The following is a 20344-nucleotide window of genomic DNA, read 5'->3' on the forward strand; positions in this document are numbered from 1 at the left end:
CTTCCGCTCTAACCCTGTTTTTCTTGGTTTTCTTCGGCTGTAACCCTGCTTTTCTTGGTTTTCTTTTGTTCTAACCCGGCTTTTCTTGGTTTTCTTCTGCTCTAACCCTGTTTTTCTTGGTTTTTTCGGCTTTAACCCTGTTTTTCTTGGTATTCTTCCGTTCTGACCCGGCTTTTCTTGGTTTTCTTCTGCTCTAACCCTGTTTTTCTTGTTTTCTTTCGGCTGTAACCCTGTTTTTCTTGGTTTTCTTCCGTTCTAAGCCGGCTTTTCCTGGATTTCTTCCGTTCAAACCCGGCTTTTCTTGGTTTTCTTCTGTTCTAACCATGTTTTTCTTGGTTTTTTTCGGCTTTAAGCCTGCTTTTCTAGGTTTTCTTCCGCTCTAACCCTGCTTTTCTTGGTTTTCTTCCGCTCTAACCCTGCTTTTCTTGGTTTTCTTAAGCTCTAACCCTGCTTTTCTTGGTTTTCTTCCGCTCTAACCCTGCTTTTCTTGGTTTTCTTCCGTTCTTACCCGGCTTTTCTTGGTTTTCTTCTGCTCTAACCCTGTTTTTCTTGGTTTTCTTCAGCTCTAACCCTGTTTTTCTTGGTTTTCTTCCACTCGAACCCTGCTTTTCTTGGTTTTCTTCAGTTCTAACCTTGCTTTTCTTGGTTTTCTTCAGTTCTAACCCTGCTTTTCTTGGTTTTCTTCCGTTCTAACCCGGCTTTTCTTGGTTTTCTTCCGCTCTAAGCCTGTTTTTCTTGGTTTTCTTCCGGTCTAACCCTGGTTTTCTTGTTTTTTTTCGGCTCTATCCCTGCTTTCCTTGGTTTTCTCCGGCTCTAACCCTGTTTTTCTTGGTTGTATTCTGCTCTAACCCTGGTTTTCTTGTTTTTTATCGGCTCTAACCCTGTTTTTCTTGGTTTTCTTCCGCTCTAACCCTGTTTTTCTTGGTTTTTTTCGGCACTAACCCTGGTTTTCTTGTTTTTTTTCGGCTCTTACCCCATTTTTCTTGGTTTTCTTCCGCTCTAACCCGGCTTTTCTTGGTTTTCTTCGGCTCTAACCCTGTTTTTCTTGGTTTTCTTCAGCTCTAAACCGGCTTTTCTTGGTTTTCTTCTGCTGTAACCCTGCTTTTCTTGGTTTTCTTCCGTTCTAACCCTGCTTTTCTTGGTTTTCTTCCGCTCTAACCCTGCTTCTCTTGGTTTTCTTCCGCTCTAACCCGGCTTTTCTTGGTTTTCTTCTGCTCTAACCCTGTTTTTCTTGGTTTTCTTCCGTTCTTACACAGCTTTTCTTGGTTTTCTTCTGCTCTAACCCTGTTTTTCTTGGTTTTCTTCGGCTCTAACCCTGCTTTTCTTGGTTTTCTTCCCTTCTAACCCGGCTTTTCTTGGTTTTCTTCTGCTCTAACCCTGTTTTTCTTGTTTTTTTTCGGCTCTAACATTGTTTTTCTTGGTTTTCATCCGTTCTAACCCTTGCTTTTCTTGGTTTCATTCTGCTCTAACCCTGTTTTTCTTGGTTTTTTACAGCTCTAACCCTGTTTTTCTTGGTTTTCTTCCGTTCTAACCCGGCTTTTCTTGGTTTTCTTCTGTTCTAACCCTGCTTTTCTTGGTTTTCTTCTGCTCTAACCCTGTTTTTCTTGGTTTTCTTCCGTTCTAACCCGGCTTTTCTTGGTTTTCTTCTGCTCTAACCCTGTTTTTCTTGTTTTTTTTCGGCTCTAACCCTGTTTTTCTTGGTTTTCTTCCGTTCTAACCCGGCTTTTCCTGGTTTTCTTCCGTTCTAACCCGGCTTTTCTTGGTTTTCTTCTGCTCTAAGTCTGTTTTTCTTGGTTTTTTTCGGCTCCAACCCTGTCTTTCTTGGTTTTCTTCCGTTCGAACCCTGCTTTTCTTGGTTTTCTTCCGTTCTAACCCGGCTTCTCTTGGTTTTCTTCCGCTCTAACCCTGCTTTTCTTGGTTTTCTTCTGCTCTAACACTGTTTTTCTTGGTTTTCTTCCATTCTTACCCTGCTTTTCTTGGTTTTCTTCTGCTCTAACCCTGTTTTTCTTGGTTTTTTTCGGCTCTAACCCTGCTTTTCCTGGTTTTCTTCCGTTCTAACCCGGCTTTTCTTGGTTTTCTTCTGCTCTAAGCCTGTTTTTCTTGTTTTTTTTCGGCTCTAACCCTGTTTTTCTTGGTTTTCTTCCATTCTAACCCTGCTTTTCTTGGTTTTCTTCCACTCTAACCCTGCTTTTCTTGGTTTTCTTCCGCTCTAACCCGGCTTTTCTTGGTTTTCTTCTGCTCTAACCCTGTTTTTCTTGGTTTTCTTTTGTTCTTGCCCGTCTTTTCTTGGTTTTCTTCTGCACTAACACTGTTTTTCTTGGTTTTTTTTCAGCTCTAAGCCTGTTTTTCTTGGTTTTTTTCGTTCTAACCCAGCTTTTCTTGGTTTTCTTTCGTTCTAACCCGGCTTTTCTTGGTTTTCTTCTGCTCTAACCCTGTTTTTCTTGTTTTTTTTCGGCTTTAAGCCTGCTTTTCTTGGTTTTCTTCCGCTCTAACCCTGCTTTTCTTGGTTTTCTTCCGTTCTAACCCTGCTTTTCTTGGATTTCTTCCACTCTAACCCTGCTTTTCTTGGTTTTCTTCCGCTCTAACCCTGTTTTTCTTGTTTTTTTTCGGCTCTAACCCTGCTTTTCTTGGTTTTCTTCCGCTCTAACCCTGTTTTTCTTGGTTTTCTTCGGCTGTAACCCTGCTTTTCTTGGTTTTCTTTTGTTCTAACCCGGCTTTCTTGGTTTTCTTCTGCTCTAACCCTGTTTTTCTTGGTTTTTTTCGGCTTTAACCCTGTTTTTCTTGGTATTCTTCCGTTCTGACCCGGCTTTTCTTGGTTTTCTTCTGCTCTAACCCTGTTTTTCTTGTTTTCTTTCGGCTGTAACCCTGTTTTTCTTGGTTTTCTTCCGTTCTAAGCCGGCCTTTCCTGGATTTCTTCCGTTCAAACCCGGCTTTTCTTGGTTTTCTTCTGTTCTAACCATGTTTTTCTTGGTTTTTTTCGGCTTTAAGCCTGCTTTTCTAGGTTTTCTTCCGCTCTAACCCTGCTTTTCTTGGTTTTCTTCCGCTCTAACCCTGCTTTTCTTGGTTTTCTTAAGCTCTAACCCTGCTTTTCTTGGTTTTCTTCCGCTCTAACCCTGCTTTTCTTGGTTTTCTTCCGTTCTTACCCGGCTTGTCTTGGTTTTCTTCTGCTCTAACCCTGTTTTTCTTGGTTTTTTTCAGCTCTAACCCTGTTTTTCTTGGTTTTCTTCCACTCGAACCCTGCTTTTCTTGGTTTTCTTCAGTTCTAATCTTGCTTTTCTTGGTTTTCTTCAGTTCTAACCCTGCTTTTCTTGGTTTTCTTCCGTTCTAACCCGGCTTTTCTTGGTTTTCTTCCGCTCTAAGCCTGTTTTTCTTGGTTTTCTTCCGGTCTAACCCTGGTTTTCTTGTTTTTTTTCGGCTCTAACCCTGTTTTTCTTGCGTTTTTTCAGCTCTAACCCTGTTTTTCTTGTTTTATTTCGGCTCTTACCTTGCTTCTCTTGGTTTTCTTCGGCTCTAACCCTGTTTTTCTTGTTTTTCTTCTACGCTAACTTTGTTTTTCTTGGTTTTCTTCGGCTCTAACCCTGTTTTTCTTGGTTTTATTCCGCTCTAACCCTGTTTTTCTTGGTTTTCTTCTGCTCTAACCCTGTTTTTCTTTGTTTTTTTCCCCTCTAACCAAGAAAAACAGGGTTAGAGACGAAGAAAACCAAGAAAAGCCGGGTTAGAACGGAAGAAAACCAAGAAAAAAGAAGTTAGTGCCGAAGAAAACCAAGAAAAGCAGGGTTAGAGCGGAAGAAACCCAAGAAAAACAGGGTTAGAGCCGAAAAAAACCAAGAAAAACAGGGTTAGAGCAGAAAAAAAACCAAGAAAAACAGGGTTAGAGCCGAAAAAAACCAAGAAAAACAGGGTTAGAGCGGAAGAAAACCAAGAAAAACACGATTAGAACGGAAGAAAACCAAGAAAAAAAGGGTTAGAGCCGAAAAAAACCAAGAAAAACAGGGTTAGAGCGGAATAAAACCAAGATAAACAGGGTTAGAGCCGAAGAAAACCAAGAAAAGCTGGGTTAGAACGGAAGAAAACCAAGAAAAACGGGGTTAGAGCCGAAGAAAACCAAGAAAAACATGGTTAGAGCGGAAGAAAACCAAGAAAAACGGGGTTAGAGCCGAAAAAAACCAAGAAAAACAGGGTTAGAGCCGAAGAAAACCAAGAAAAACAGGGTTAGAGCGGAAGAAAACCAAGAAAAGTCGGGTTAGAACGGAAGAAAACCAAGAAAAACATGGTTAGAGCGGAATAAAACCAAGAAAAACAGGGTTAGAGTGGAAGAAAACCAAGAAAAATAGGGTTTTAGAATGGAAGAAAACCAAGAAAAACGGGGTTAGAGCCGAAGAAAACCAAGAAAAGCAGGGTTAGAGCGGAAGAAAACCAAGAAAAACAGGGTTAGAGCCGAATAAAACCAAGAAAAACAGGGTTAGAGCCGAAAAAAAACAAGAAAAACAGGGTTAGCGCCGAAAAAAAACCAAGAAAAACAGGGTTAGAGCCGAAAAAAAACAAGAAAAACAGGGTTAGAGCCGAAGTAAACCAAGAAAAACAGGGTTAGAACGGAAGAAAACCAAGAAAAACAGGGTAAGAGCCAAAAAAAAATAAGAAAAGCCGGGTTAGAACGGAAGAAAACCAAGAAAAACAGGGTTAGAGCCAAAAAAAACCAAGAAAAACAAGGTTAGATCCGAAAAAAACCGAGAAAAACAGGGTGAGCCAAAAAAAACCAAGAAAAAAACCCTAACCCTAACCCTAACCCAAATCCTACTCCTAACCCTAACCCTAACCCTAACCCTAACCCTAATCCTAACCCTAACCATAACCCTAACCCTAACCCTAACCCTAACCCTAACCATAACCCTTACCCTAACCCTAACCCTAACCCTACGCTAGCCCTAACCCTAACCCTAACCCTAACCCTAACCCTAACCCTAACCCTAACCCTAACCCTAACCCTAACCCTAACCCTAACCCTAACCCTAAACCTAACGCTAACCCTAACCCTAACCCTAACCCTAACCCTAACCCTAACCCTAACCCTAACCCTAATCCTAACCCTAACCCTAACCCTAACCCAAACCCTAACCCTAACCCTACTCTAGCCCTAACCCTAACCCTAACCCTAACCCCTTTTTTCTACTCTAACCCTGTTTTTCTTGGTTTTCTTCCGTTCTAACCCGGCTTTTCTCGATTTTTTTCGGCTCTAACCCTGCTTTCCTTGGTTTTCTCCGGCTCTAACCCTGTTTTCTCTTGGTTTTCTTCCGCTCTAACCCTGTTTTTCTTGGTTTTCTTCCGCTCTAACCCTGTTTTTCTTGGTTTTCTTCCGCTCTAACCCTGTTTTTCTTGGTTTTTTTCAGCTCTAACCCTGTTTTTCTTGTTTTTTTTCGGCTCTATCCCTGCTTTCCTTGGTTTTCTCCGGCTCTAACCCTGTTTTTCTTGGTTGTATTCTGCTCTAACCCTGGTTTTCTAGTTCTTTTTCGGCTCTAACCCTGTTTTTCTTGGTTTTCTTCCGCTCTAACCCTGTTTTTCTTGGTTTTTTTCGGCACTAACCCTGGTTTTCTTGTTTTTTTTCGGCTCTTCCCCATTTTTCTTGGTTTTCTTCCGCTCTTACCCGGCTTTTCTTGGTTTTCTTCGGCTCTAACCCTGTTTTTCTTGGTTTTCTTCCGTTCTAAACCGGCTTTTCTTGGTTTTCTTCTGCTGTAACCCTGCTTTTCTTGGTTTTCTTCCGTTCTAACCCTGCTTTTCTTGGTTTTCTTCCGCTCTAACCCTGCTTCTCTTGGTTTTCTTCCGCTCTAACCCGGCTTTTCTTGGTTTTCTTCTGCTCTAACCCTGTTTTTCTTGGTTTTCTTCCGTTCTTACACGGCTTTTCTTGGTTTTCTTCTGCTCTAACCCTGTTTTTCTTGGTTTTATTCCGCTCTAACCCTGCTTTTCTTGGTTTTCTTCCGTTCTAACCCGGCTTTTCTTGGTTTTCTTCTGCTCTAACCCTGTTTTTCTTGTTTTTTTTCGGCTCTAACATTGTTTTTCTTGGTTTTCATCCGTTCTAACCCGGCTTTCCTTGGTTTCATTCTGCTCTAACCCTGTTTTTCTTGTTTTTTTACGGCTCTAACCCTGTTTTTCTTGGTTTACTTCCGTTCTAACCCGGCTTTTCTTGGTTTTCTTCTGTTCTAACCCTGCTTTTCTTGGTTTTCTTCTGCTTTAACCCTGTTTTTCTTGGTTTTCTTCCGTTCTAACCCGGCTTTTCTTGGTTTTCATCCGCTCTAACCCTGTTTTTCTTGGTTTTTTTCGGCTCCAACCCTGTTTTTCTTGTTTTTTTTCGGCTCTAACCCTGTTTTTCTTGTTTTTTTTCGACTCTAACCCTGTTTTTCTTGGTTTTCTGCCGTTCTAACCCGGCTTTTCTTGGTTTTTTTCGGCTCTAACCCTGTTTTTTTTGGTTTTTTTCGGCTCTAACCCTGTTTTTCTTGTTCTTTTTCGGATCTAACCTTGTTTTTCTTGTTTTTTTTCGGCTCTAATCCTTTTTTTCTTGGTTTTCTTCCGCTCTAACCCTGTTTTTCTTGGTTTCTTTCAGCTCTAACCCTGCTTTTCTTGGTTTTCTTCCGTTCTAACCCTGTTTTTCTTGTTTTTTTTCGGCTCTAACCCTGTTTTTCTTGGTTTTCTTCCGCTCTAACCCTGCTTTTCTTGGTTTTCTTCCGCTCTAACCCTGTTTTTCTTGGTTTTTTTCGGCTCTAACCCTGTTTTTCTTGGTTTTCTTCCGCTCTAACCCTGCTTTTCTTGGTTTTTTTCGGCTCTAACCCGGCTTTTCTTGTTTTTCTTCCGTTCTAACCCGGCTTTTCTTGGTTTTCTTCTGCTCTAACCCTGATTTTCTTGGTTTTCTTCGGCTCTAACCCTGATTTTCTTAGTTTATTTCGGCTCTAACCCTGTTTTTCTTGGTTTTTTTCGGCTCTAACCCTGTTTTTCTTGGTTTACTTCCGCTCTAACCCTGTTTTTCTTGGATTTTTTCGGCTCTAACCCTGTTTTTCTTGGTTTTTTTCGGCTCTAACCGTGTTTTTCTTGGTTTTTTTCGGCTCTAAACCTGTTTTTCTTGGTTTTTTTCGGCTCTAACCCAATTTTTCTTGTTTTTTTTCGGCTCTAACCCTGTTTTTCTTGGTTTTCTTCCGCTCTAACCCTGCTTTTCTTGGTTTTCTTCCGCTCTAACCCTGTTTTTCTTTCTTTTCTTCCGTTCTAACCCGGCTTTTCTTGGTTTTCTTCCGCTCTAACCCTGTTTTTCTTGGTTTTCTGCCGTTCTAACCCGGCTTTTCTTGGTTTTTTTCGGCTCTAACCCTGTTTTTCTTGGTTTTTTTCGGCTCTAACCCTGCTTTTCTTGGTTTTCTTCCGTTCTAACCCGGCTATTCTTGGTTTCTTTCGGCTCTAATCCTGTTTTTCTTGTTTTTTTTCAGCTCTAACCCTGTTTTTCTTGGTTTTCTTCCGCTCTAACCCTGCTTTTCTTGGTTTTTTTCCGCTCTAACTCTGTTTTTCTTGGTTTATTTTGGCTCTAACCCTGTTTTTCTTGGTTTTCTTCTGCTCTAACCCTGCTTTTCTTGGTTTTCTTCAGCTCTAACCCTGTTTTTCTTGGTTTTCTGCCGTTCTAACCCGGCTTTTCTTTATTTTTTTCGACTCTAACCCTGTTTTTCTTGTTTTTTTTCGGCTCTAACCCTGTTTTTCTGGGTTTTTTTTCGGCTCTAACCCCGTTTTTCTTGGTTTTCTTCCGTTCTAACCCGGATTTTCTTGGTTTTTTTCGGCTCTAACCCTATTTTTCTTGGTTTTTTTTGGCTCTAACCCTGTTTTTCTTGGTTTTCTGCCGTTCTAACCCGGCTTTTCTTGGTTTTTTTCGGCTCTAACCCTGTTTTTCTTGTTTCTTTTCGGCTCTAAACCTGTTTTTCTTGTTTTTTTTTGGCTCTAACCCTGTTTTTCTTGGTTTTCTTCCGTTCTAACCCGGCTTTTCTTGGTTTTCATCCGCTCTAACCCTGTTTGTCTTGGTTTTTTTCGGCTCCAACCCTGTTTTTCTTGGTTTTTTTCGGCTCTAACCCTGTTTTTCTTGTTTTTTTTCGACTCTAACCCTGTTTTTCTTGGTTTTCTGCCGTTCTAACCCGGCTTTTCTTGGTTTTTTTCGGCTCTAACCCTGTTTTTCTTGGTTTTTTTCGGCTCTAACCCTGTTTTTCTTGTTCTTTTTCGGCTCTAACCTTGTTTTTCTTGGTTTTTTTCGGCTCTAATCCTTTTTTTCTTGGTTTTCTTCCGCTCTAACCCTGTTTTTCTTGGTTTTTTTCAGCTCTAACCCTGCTTTTCTTGGTTTTCTTCCGTTCTAACCCTGTTTTTCTTGTTTTTTTTCGACTCTAACCCTGTTTTTCTTGGTTTTCTGCCGTTCTAACCCGGCTTTTCTTGGTTTTTTTCGGCTCAAACCCTGTTTTTCTTGGTTTTTTTCGGCTCTAACCCTGTTTTTCTTGTTCTTTTTCGGCTCTAACCTTGTTTTTCTTGGTTTTTTTCGGCTCTAATCCTTTTTTTCTTGGTTTTCTTCCGCTCTAACCCTGTTTTTCTTGGTTTTTTTCAGCTCTAACCCTGCTTTTCTTGGTTTTCTTCCGTTCTAACCCGGCTTTTCTTGTTTTTCTTCCGTTCTAACCCGGCTTTTCTTGGTTTTCTTCCGCTCTAACCCTGATTTTCTTGGTTTTCTTCGGCTCTAACCCTGATTTTCTTAGTTTATTTCAGCTCTAACCCTGTTTTTCTTAGTTTTTTTCGGCTCTAACCCTGTTTTTCTTGGTTTACTTCCGCACTAACCCTGTTTTTCTTGGATTTTTTCGGCTCTAACCCTGTTTTTCTTGTTTTTTTTCGGCTCTAACCGTGTTTTTCTTGGTTTTTTTCGGCTCTAAACCTGTTTTTCTTGGTTTTTTTCGGCTCTAACCCAATTTTTCTTGGTTTTTTTCGGCTCTAACCCTGTTTTTCTTGGTTTTCTTCCGCTCTAACCCTGCTTTTCTTGGTTTTCTTCCGCTCTAACCCCGTTTTTCTTTCTTTTCTTCCGTTCTAACCCGGCTTTTCTTGGTTTTTTTCGGCACTAGCCCTGTTTTTCTTGGTTTTTTTCGGCTCTAACCCTGTTTTTCTTGTTCTTTTTCGGCTCTAACCTTGTTTTTCTTGGTTTTTTTCGGCTCTAATCCTTTTTTTCTTGGTTTTCTTCCGCTCTAACCCTGTTTTTCTTGGTTTTTTTCAACTCTAACCCGGCTTTTCTTGGTTTTCTTCCGTTCTAACCCTGTTTTTCTTGTTTTTTTTCGGCTCTAACCCTGTTTTTCTTGGTTTTCTTCCGCTCTAACCCTGCTTTTCTTGGTTTTCTTCCGCTCTAACCCTGTTTTTCTTGTTTTTTTTCGGCTCTAACCCTGTTTTTATTGGTTTTCTTCCGCTCTAACCCTGCTTTTTCTTGTTTTTTTTCGGCTCTAACCCGGCTTTTCTTGTTTTTCTTCCGTTCTAACCCGGCTTTTCTTGGTTTTCTTCCGCTCTAACCCTGTTTTTCTTGGTTTTCTTCCGCTCTAACCCTGATTTTCTTGGTTTTCTTCGGCTCTAACCCTGAATTTCTTAGTTTATTTTGGCTCTAACCCTGTTTTTTCTTGGTTTTTTTCGGCTCTAACCCTGTTTTTCTTGGTTTTCTTCCGCTCTAACCCTGTTTTTCTTGGTTTTTTTCGGCACTAACCCTGGTTTTCTTGTTTTTTTTCGGCTCTTCCCCATTTTTCTTGGTTTTCTTCCGCTCTTACCCGGCTTTTCTTGGTTTTCTTCGGCTCTAACCCTGTTTTTCTTGGTTTTCTTCCGTTCTAAACCGGCTTTTCTTGGTTTTCTTCTGCTGTAACCCTGCTTTTCTTGGTTTTCTTCCGTTCTAACCCTGCTTTTCTTGGTTTTCTTCCGCTCTAACCCTGCTTCTCTTGGTTTTCTTCCGCTCTAACCCGGCTTTTCTTGGTTTTCTTCTGCTCTAACCCTGTTTTTCTTGGTTTTCTTCCGTTCTTACACGGCTTTTCTTGGTTTTCTTCTGCTCTAACCCTGTTTTTCTTGGTTTTATTCCGCTCTAACCCTGCTTTTCTTGGTTTTCTTCCGTTCTAACCCGGCTTTTCTTGGTTTTCTTCTGCTCTAACCCTGTTTTTCTTGTTTTTTTTCGGCTCTAACATTGTTTTTCTTGGTTTTCATCCGTTCTAACCCGGCTTTCCTTGGTTTCATTCTGCTCTAACCCTGTTTTTCTTGTTTTTTTACGGCTCTAACCCTGTTTTTCTTGGTTTACTTCCGTTCTAACCCGGCTTTTCTTGGTTTTCTTCTGTTCTAACCCTGCTTTTCTTGGTTTTCTTCTGCTTTAACCCTGTTTTTCTTGGTTTTCTTCCGTTCTAACCCGGCTTTTCTTGGTTTTCATCCGCTCTAACCCTGTTTTTCTTGGTTTTTTTCGGCTCCAACCCTGTTTTTCTTGTTTTTTTTCGGCTCTAACCCTGTTTTTCTTGTTTTTTTTCGACTCTAACCCTGTTTTTCTTGGTTTTCTGCCGTTCTAACCCGGCTTTTCTTGGTTTTTTTCGGCTCTAACCCTGTTTTTTTTGGTTTTTTTCGGCTCTAACCCTGTTTTTCTTGTTCTTTTTCGGATCTAACCTTGTTTTTCTTGTTTTTTTTCGGCTCTAATCCTTTTTTTCTTGGTTTTCTTCCGCTCTAACCCTGTTTTTCTTGGTTTCTTTCAGCTCTAACCCTGCTTTTCTTGGTTTTCTTCCGTTCTAACCCTGTTTTTCTTGTTTTTTTTCGGCTCTAACCCTGTTTTTCTTGGTTTTCTTCCGCTCTAACCCTGCTTTTCTTGGTTTTCTTCCGCTCTAACCCTGTTTTTCTTGGTTTTTTTCGGCTCTAACCCTGTTTTTCTTGGTTTTCTTCCGCTCTAACCCTGCTTTTCTTGGTTTTTTTCGGCTCTAACCCGGCTTTTCTTGTTTTTCTTCCGTTCTAACCCGGCTTTTCTTGGTTTTCTTCTGCTCTAACCCTGATTTTCTTGGTTTTCTTCGGCTCTAACCCTGATTTTCTTAGTTTATTTCGGCTCTAACCCTGTTTTTCTTGGTTTTTTTCGGCTCTAACCCTGTTTTTCTTGGTTTACTTCCGCTCTAACCCTGTTTTTCTTGGATTTTTTCGGCTCTAACCCTGTTTTTCTTGGTTTTTTTCGGCTCTAACCGTGTTTTTCTTGGTTTTTTTCGGCTCTAAACCTGTTTTTCTTGGTTTTTTTCGGCTCTAACCCAATTTTTCTTGTTTTTTTTCGGCTCTAACCCTGTTTTTCTTGGTTTTCTTCCGCTCTAACCCTGCTTTTCTTGGTTTTCTTCCGCTCTAACCCTGTTTTTCTTTCTTTTCTTCCGTTCTAACCCGGCTTTTCTTGGTTTTCTTCCGCTCTAACCCTGTTTTTCTTGGTTTTCTGCCGTTCTAACCCGGCTTTTCTTGGTTTTTTTCGGCTCTAACCCTGTTTTTCTTGGTTTTTTTCGGCTCTAACCCTGCTTTTCTTGGTTTTCTTCCGTTCTAACCCGGCTATTCTTGGTTTCTTTCGGCTCTAATCCTGTTTTTCTTGTTTTTTTTCAGCTCTAACCCTGTTTTTCTTGGTTTTCTTCCGCTCTAACCCTGCTTTTCTTGGTTTTTTTCCGCTCTAACTCTGTTTTTCTTGGTTTATTTTGGCTCTAACCCTGTTTTTCTTGGTTTTCTTCTGCTCTAACCCTGCTTTTCTTGGTTTTCTTCAGCTCTAACCCTGTTTTTCTTGGTTTTCTGCCGTTCTAACCCGGCTTTTCTTTATTTTTTTCGACTCTAACCCTGTTTTTCTTGTTTTTTTTCGGCTCTAACCCTGTTTTTCTGGGTTTTTTTTCGGCTCTAACCCCGTTTTTCTTGGTTTTCTTCCGTTCTAACCCGGATTTTCTTGGTTTTTTTCGGCTCTAACCCTATTTTTCTTGGTTTTTTTTGGCTCTAACCCTGTTTTTCTTGGTTTTCTGCCGTTCTAACCCGGCTTTTCTTGGTTTTTTTCGGCTCTAACCCTGTTTTTCTTGTTTCTTTTCGGCTCTAAACCTGTTTTTCTTGTTTTTTTTTGGCTCTAACCCTGTTTTTCTTGGTTTTCTTCCGTTCTAACCCGGCTTTTCTTGGTTTTCATCCGCTCTAACCCTGTTTGTCTTGGTTTTTTTCGGCTCCAACCCTGTTTTTCTTGGTTTTTTTCGGCTCTAACCCTGTTTTTCTTGTTTTTTTTCGACTCTAACCCTGTTTTTCTTGGTTTTCTGCCGTTCTAACCCGGCTTTTCTTGGTTTTTTTCGGCTCTAACCCTGTTTTTCTTGGTTTTTTTCGGCTCTAACCCTGTTTTTCTTGTTCTTTTTCGGCTCTAACCTTGTTTTTCTTGGTTTTTTTCGGCTCTAATCCTTTTTTTCTTGGTTTTCTTCCGCTCTAACCCTGTTTTTCTTGGTTTTTTTCAGCTCTAACCCTGCTTTTCTTGGTTTTCTTCCGTTCTAACCCTGTTTTTCTTGTTTTTTTTCGACTCTAACCCTGTTTTTCTTGGTTTTCTGCCGTTCTAACCCGGCTTTTCTTGGTTTTTTTCGGCTCAAACCCTGTTTTTCTTGGTTTTTTTCGGCTCTAACCCTGTTTTTCTTGTTCTTTTTCGGCTCTAACCTTGTTTTTCTTGGTTTTTTTCGGCTCTAATCCTTTTTTTCTTGGTTTTCTTCCGCTCTAACCCTGTTTTTCTTGGTTTTTTTCAGCTCTAACCCTGCTTTTCTTGGTTTTCTTCCGTTCTAACCCGGCTTTTCTTGTTTTTCTTCCGTTCTAACCCGGATTTTCTTGGTTTTCTTCCGCTCTAACCCTGATTTTCTTGGTTTTCTTCGGCTCTAACCCTGATTTTCTTAGTTTATTTCAGCTCTAACCCTGTTTTTCTTAGTTTTTTTCGGCTCTAACCCTGTTTTTCTTGGTTTACTTCCGCACTAACCCTGTTTTTCTTGGATTTTTTCGGCTCTAACCCTGTTTTTCTTGTTTTTTTTCGGCTCTAACCGTGTTTTTCTTGGTTTTTTTCGGCTCTAAACCTGTTTTTCTTGGTTTTTTTCGGCTCTAACCCAATTTTTCTTGGTTTTTTTCGGCTCTAACCCTGTTTTTCTTGGTTTTCTTCCGCTCTAACCCTGCTTTTCTTGGTTTTCTTCCGCTCTAACCCCGTTTTTCTTTCTTTTCTTCCGTTCTAACCCGGCTTTTCTTGGTTTTTTTCGGCACTAGCCCTGTTTTTCTTGGTTTTTTTCGGCTCTAACCCTGTTTTTCTTGTTCTTTTTCGGCTCTAACCTTGTTTTTCTTGGTTTTTTTCGGCTCTAATCCTTTTTTTCTTGGTTTTCTTCCGCTCTAACCCTGTTTTTCTTGGTTTTTTTCAACTCTAACCCGGCTTTTCTTGGTTTTCTTCCGTTCTAACCCTGTTATTCTTGTTTTTTTTCGGCTCTAACCCTGTTTTTCTTGGTTTTCTTCCGCTCTAACCCTGCTTTTCTTGGTTTTCTTCCGCTCTAACCCTGTTTTTCTTGTTTTTTTTCGGCTCTAACCCTGTTTTTATTGGTTTTCTTCCGCTCTAACCCTGCTTTTTCTTGTTTTTTTTCGGCTCTAACCCGGCTTTTCTTGTTTTTCTTCCGTTCTAACCCGGCTTTTCTTGGTTTTCTTCCGCTCTAACCCTGCTTTTCTTGGTTTTCTTCCGCTCTAACCCTGATTTTCTTGGTTTTCTTCGGCTCTAACCCTGAATTTCTTAGTTTATTTTGGCTCTAACCCTGTTTTTTCTTGGTTTTTTTCGGCTCTAACCCTGTTTTTCTTGGTTTTCTTCCGCTCTAACCCTGTTTTTCTTGGATTTTTTCGGCTCTAACCCTGTTTTTCTTGGTTTTTTTCGGCTCTAACCCTGTTTTTCTTGGTTTTTTTCGGCTCTAACCCTGTTTTTCTTGGTTTTTTTCGGCTCTAACTCTGTTTTTCTTGGTTTTCTTCCGCTCTAACCCTGCTTTTCTTGGTTTTCTTCCGCTCCATTCCTGTTTTTCTTGGTTTTTTTCGGCTCTAACCCTGTTTTTATTGGTTTTCTTCCGCTCTAACCCTGCTTTTCTTGGTTTTCTTCGGCTCTAACCCTGTTTTTCTTGGTTTTCTTCCGTTCTAACCCTGCTTTTCTTGGTTTTCTTCCGATCTAACCCTGTTTTTCTTGGTTTTCTTCCGGTCTAACCCTGTTTTTATTGCTTTTCTTCGGCTCTAACCCTGTTTTTCTTGTTTTTTATCGGCTCTAACCCTGTTTTTCTTGGTTTTTTTCGGCTCTAACCCTGTTTTTCTTGGTTTTCTTCCGGTCTAACCCTCTTTTTCTTGGATTTTTTCGGCTCTAACCCTGTTTTTCTTGGTTTTTTTCGGATCTAACCCTGTTTTTCTTGTTTTTTTTCGGCTCTAAACCTGTTTTTCTTGTTTTTTTTCCGCTCTAACCCTGCTTTTCTTGGTTTTTTTCGGCTCTAACCCTGTTTTTCTTGGTTTTTTTCGGCTCTATCCCTGTTTTTATTGGTTTTCTTCCGCTATAACCCTGCTTTTCTTGGTTTTCTTCCGCTCTAACCCTGCTTTTCTTGGTTTTTTTCGGCTCTAACCCTGTTTTTCTTGGTTTTCTTCCGCTCTAACCCTGCTTTTCTTGGTTTTCCTCGGCTCTAACCATGTTTTTCTTGGTTTTTTTCGGTTCTAACCTAGCTTTTCTTGCTTTTCTTCCGCTCTAACCCTGCTTTTCTTTGTTTTCTTCAGCTCTAACCCCGTTTTTCTTGACTTTTTTCGGCTCTAACCCTGTTTTTCTTGGTTTTCTTCTGCTCTAACCCTGTTTTTCTTGGTTTTTTTCTGCTCTAACCCTGTTTTTCTTGGTTTTTTTCGTCTCTAACCCTGTTTTTCTTTGTTTTCTTCCGTTCTAACCTGGCTTTTCTTGGTTTCTTTCGACTCTAACCCTGTTTTTCTTGGTTTTCTTTTGTTCTAACCCGACTTTTCTTGGTTTTCGTCTGCTCTAAACCTGCTTTTCTTGGTTTTTTTCGGCTCTATTCCTGTTTTTCTTGTTTTTTTTCAGCTCTAACCCTGTTTTTCTTGGTTTTCTCCGGCTCTAACCCTGTTTTTCTTGTTTTTTTTCGGCTCTAGCCCTGTTTTTCTTGGTTTTCTTCCGTTCTAACCCTGTTTTCCTTGGTTTATTTCGGCTCTAACCCTGTTTTTCTTGGTTTTTTCCGGCTCTAACCCTGTTTTTCTTGGTTTTTTTCGGCTCAATCCCTGTTTTTCTTGGCTTTTCTTGGCTCTAACCCTGTTTTTCTTGGTTTTCTTCTGCTCTAACTCTGTTTTTCTTGTTTTTTTTCGAATCTAACCCTGTTTTTCTTGTTTTTTTTCGGCTTTAACCCTGTTTTTCTTGGTTTTTTTCGGATCCAACCCTGTTTTTCTTGGTTTTTTTCGGCTCTAACCCTGTTTTTCTTGGTTTATTCCGGCTCTAACCCTGTTTTTCTTGGTTTTTTTCGGCTCTAACCCTTCTTTTCTTTGTTTTCTTCCTCTCTAACCCTGTTTTCCTTGGATTATTTCGGCTCTAACCCTGTTTTTCTTGGTTTTTTCCGGCTCTAACCCTGCTTTTCTTGGTTTTTTTCCGTTCTAACCCGGCTTTTCTTGGTTTCTTTCGGCTCTGACCCTGTTTTTCTTGGTTTTCTTTTGTTCTAACCCGGCTTTTCTTGGTTTTCGTCTGCTCTAACCCTGCTTTTCTTGGTTTTTTTCGGCTCTAACCCTGTTTTTCTTGGTTTTTTTCAGCTCTAACCCTGTTTTTCTTGGTTTTCTTCCGCTCTAACCCTGCTTTTCTTGTTTTTCTTCCGCTCTAACCCTGCTTCTCTTGGTTTTTTTCGGCTCTAACCCTGTTTTTCTTGGTTTTTTTCGGCTCTAACCCTGTTTTTCTTGGTTTTCTTCCGCTCTAACCCTGCTTTTCTTGGTTTTCTTCAGCTCTAACCCCGTTTTTCTTGGTTTTCTTCCGTTCTAACCCGGCTTTTCTTGGTTTTCTTCCCCTCTAACCCTGTTTTTCTTGGTTTTCTTCCGTTCTAACCCGACTTTTCTTGTTTTTATTCGGCTCTAACCCTGTTTTTCTTGGTTTCTTTAGGCTCTAACCCTGTTTTTCTTGGTTTTTTTCAACTCTAACCCTGTTTTTCTTGGTTTTCTTCCGCTCTAACCCAGTTTTTCTTGGTTTTTTTTGGCTGTAACCCTGTTTTTCTTGGATTTTTTCGGCTCTAACCCCGTTTTTCTTGTTTTTTTTCGGCTTTAACCCTGTTTTTCTTGGTTTCTTTCGGCTCTAACTCTGTTTTTCTTGGTTTTCTTCCGCTCTAACCCTGTTTTTCTTGGTTTTCCTCGGCTCTAACCATGTTTTTCTTGGATTTTCGGTTCTAACCTAGCTTTTCTTGCTTTTCTTCCGCTCTAACCCTGCTTTTCTTTGTTTTCTTCGGCTCTAACCCCGTTTTTCTTGGCTTTTTTCGGCTCTAACCCTGTTTTTCTTGGTTTTCTTCTGCTCTAACCCTGTTTTTCTTGGTTTTTTTCTGCTCTAACCCTGTTTTTCTTGGTTTTTTTCGGCTCTAACCCTGTTTTTCTTGGTTTTCTTCCGTTCTAACCCGGCTTTTCTTGGTTTCTTTCGACTCTAACCCTGTTTTTCTTGGTTTTCTTTTGTTCTAACCCTGTTTTTCTTGGATTTTTTCGGCTCTAACCCTGTTTTTCTTGGTTTTTTTCGGCTCTAACCCTGTTTTTCTTGGTTTTTTTCGGCTCTAACCCTGTTTTTCTTGGTTTTTTTCGGCTCTAACTCTGTTTTTCTTGGTTTTCTTCCGCTCTAAACCTGCTTTTCTTGGTTTTCTTCCGCTCCATTCCTGTTTTTCTTGGTTTTTTTCGGCTCTAACCCTGTTTTTCTTGTTTTTTTTCGGCTCTAACCCTGTTTATCTTGTTTTTTTTCGGCTCTAACCCTGTTTTTCTTGGTTTATTTCGGTTCTAACCCTGTTTTTCTTGGTTTTCTTCTGCTCTAACCCTGTTTTTCTTGGTTTTCTTCCGGTCTAACCCTGTTTTTATTGCTTTTCTTCGGCTCTAACCCTGTTTTTCTTGGTTTTTTTCGGCTCTAACCCTGTTTTTCTTGGTTTTTTTCGGCTCTAACCCTGTTTTTCTTGGTTTTCTTCCGGTCTAACCCTCTTTTTCTTGGATTTTTTCGGCTCTAACCCTGTTTTTCTTGGTTTTTTTCGGATCTAACCCTGTTTTTCTTGTTTTTTTTCGGCTCTAAACCTGTTTTTCTTGTTTTTTTTCCGCTCTAACCCTGCTTTTCTTGGTTTTTTTCGGCTCTAACCCTGTTTTTCTTGGTTTTTTTCGGCTCTATCCCTGTTTTTATTGGTTTTCTTCCGCTATAACCCTGCTTTTCTTGGTTTTCTTCCGCTCTAACCCTGCTTTTCTTGGTTTTTTTCGGCTCTAACCCTGTTTTTCTTGGTTTTCTTCCGCTCTAACCCTGCTTTTCTTGGTTTTCCTCGGCTCTAACCATGTTTTTCTTGGTTTTTTTCGGTTCTAACCTAGCTTTTCTTGGTTTTCTTCCGCTCTAACCCTGCTTTTCTTTGTTTTCTTCAGCTCTAACCCCGTTTTTCTTGACTTTTTTCGGCTCTAACCCTGTTTTTCTTGGTTTTCTTCTGCTCTAACCCTGTTTTTCTTGGTTTTTTTCTGCTCTAACCCTGTTTTTCTTGGTTTTTTTCGACTCTAACCCTGTTTTTCTTTGTTTTCTTCCGTTCTAACCTGGCTTTTCTTGGTTTCTTTCGACTCTAACCCTGTTTTTCTTGGTTTTCTTTTGTTCTAACCCGACTTTTCTTGGTTTTCGTCTGCTCTAACCCTGCTTTTCTTGGTTTTTTTCGGCTCTAACCCTGTTTTTCTTGTTTTTTTTCAGCTCTAACCCTGTTTTTCTTGGTTTTCTCCGGCTCTAACCCTGTTTTTCTTGTTTTTTTTCGGCTCTAGCCCTGTTTTTCTTGGTTTTCTTCCGTTCTAACCCTGTTTTCCTTGGTTTATTTCGGCTCTAACCCTGTTTTTCTTGGTTTTTTCCGGCTCTAACCCTGTTTTTCTTGGTTTTTTTCGGCTCAAACCCTGTTTTTCTTGGCTTTTCTTGGCTCTAACCCTGTTTTTCTTGGTTTTCTTCTGCTCTAACTCTGTTTTTCTTGGTTTTTTTCGAATCTAACCCTGTTTTTCTTGTTTTTTTTCGGCTTTAACCCTGTTTTTCTTGGTTTTTTTCGGATCCAACCCTGTTTTTCTTGGTTTTTTTCGGCTCTAACCCTGTTTTTCTTGGTTTATTCCGGCTCTAACCCTGTTTTTCTTGGTTTTTTTCGGCTCTAACCCTTCTTTTCTTTGTTTTCTTCCGCTCTAACCCTGTTTTCCTTGGATTATTTCGGCTCTAACCCTGTTTTTCTTGGTTTTTTCCGGCTCTAACCCTGCTTTTCTTGGTTTTTTTCCGTTCTAACCCGGCTTTTCTTGGTTTCTTTCGGCTCTGACCCTGTTTTTCTTGGTTTTCTTTTGTTCTAACCCGGCTTTTCTTGGTTTTCGTCTGCTCTAACCCTGCTTTTCTTGGTTTTTTTCGGCTCTAACCCTGTTTTTCTTGGTTTTTTTCAGCTCTAACCCTGTTTTTCTTGGTTTTCTTCCGCTCTAACCCTGCTTTTCTTGTTTTTCTTCCGCTCTAACCCTGCTTCTCTTGGTTTTTTTCGGCTCTAACCCTGTTTTTCTTGGTTTTTTTCGGCTCTAACCCTGTTTTTCTTGGTTTTCTTCCGCTCTAACCCTGCTTTTCTTGGTTTTCTTCAGCTCTAACCCCGTTTTTCTTGGTTTTCTTCCGTTCTAACCCGGCTTTTCTTGGTTTTCTTCCCCTCTAACCCTGTTTTTCTTGGTTTTCTTCCGTTCTAACCCGACTTTTCTTGTTTTTATTCGGCTCTAACCCTGTTTTTCTTGGTTTCTTTCGGCTCTAACCCTGTTTTTCTTGGTTTTCTTCCGCTCTAACCCTGCTTTTCTTGGTTTTCTTCAGCTCTAACCCCGTTTTTCTTGGTTTTCTTCCGTTCTAACCCGGCTTTTCTTGGTTTTCTTCCCCTCTAACCCTGTTTTTCTTGGTTTTCTTCCGTTCTAACCCGACTTTTCTTGTTTTTATTCGGCTCTAACCCTGTTTTTCTTGGTTTCTTTCGGCTCTAACCCTGTTTTTCTTGGTTTTTTTCAACTCTAACCCTGTTTTTCTTGGTTTTCTTCCGCTCTAACCCTGTTTTTCTTGGTTTTTTTTGGCTGTAACCCTGTTTTTCTTGGATTTTTTCGGCTCTAACCCTGTTTTTCTTGGTTTTTTTCGGCTTTAACCCTGTTTTTCTTGGTTTCTTTCGGCTCTAACTCTGTTTTTCTTGGTTTTCTTCCGCTCTAACCCTGCTTTTCTTGGTTTTCCTCGGCTCTAACCATGTTTTTCTTGGTTTTTTTCGGTTCTAACCTAGCTTTTCTTGCTTTTCTTCCGCTCTAACCCTGCTTTTCTTTGTTTTCTTCAGCTCTAACCCCGTTTTTCTTGGCTTTTTTCGGCTCTAACCCTGTTTTTCTTGGTTTTCTTCTGCTCTAACCCTGTTTTTCTTGGTTTTTTTCTGCTCTAACCCTGTTTTTCTTGGTTTTTTTCGGCTCTAACCCTGTTTTTCTTGGTTTTCTTCCGTTCTAACCCGGCTTTTCTTGGTTTCTTTCGACTCTAACCCTGTTTTTCTTGGTTTTCTTTTGTTCTAACCCGACTTTTCTTGGTTTTCGTCTGCTCTAACCCTGCTTTTCTTGGTTTTTTTCGGCTCTAACCCTGTTTTTCTTGTTTTTTTTCAGCTCTAACCCTGTTTTTCTTGGTTTTCTCCGGCTCTAACCCTCTTTTTCTTGGTTTTCTTTTGTTCTAACCCTGTTTTCCTTGGTTTTTTTCGGCTCTAACCCTGTTTTTCTTGTTTTTTTCCGGCTCTAATCCTTTTTTTCTTGGTTTTCTTCCGCTCTAACCCTGTTTTTCTTGGTTTTTTTCAACTCTAACCCGGCTTTTCTTGGTTTTCTTCCGTTCTAACCCTGTTTTTCTTGTTTTTTTTCGGCTCTAACCCTGTTTTTCTTGGTTTTCTTCCACTCTGACCCTGCTTTTCTTGGTTTTCTTCCGCTCTAACCCTGTTTTTCTTGGTTTTCTTCCACTCTAACCCTGTTTTTCTTGGTTTTTTTCGGCTCTAACCCTGTTTTTCTTGGTTTTCTTCCGCTCTAACCCGGCTTTTCTTGGTTTTTTTCGGCTCTAACCCTGTTTTTCTTGGTTTTTTTCGGCTCTAACCCTGTT

This window comes from Coturnix japonica, unplaced genomic scaffold, assembly GCF_054131305.1.
Source record: "Coturnix japonica strain WE unplaced genomic scaffold, WE-NBRP24 Scf088, whole genome shotgun sequence".
Lineage (NCBI taxonomy): Eukaryota > Metazoa > Chordata > Aves > Galliformes > Phasianidae > Coturnix > Coturnix japonica.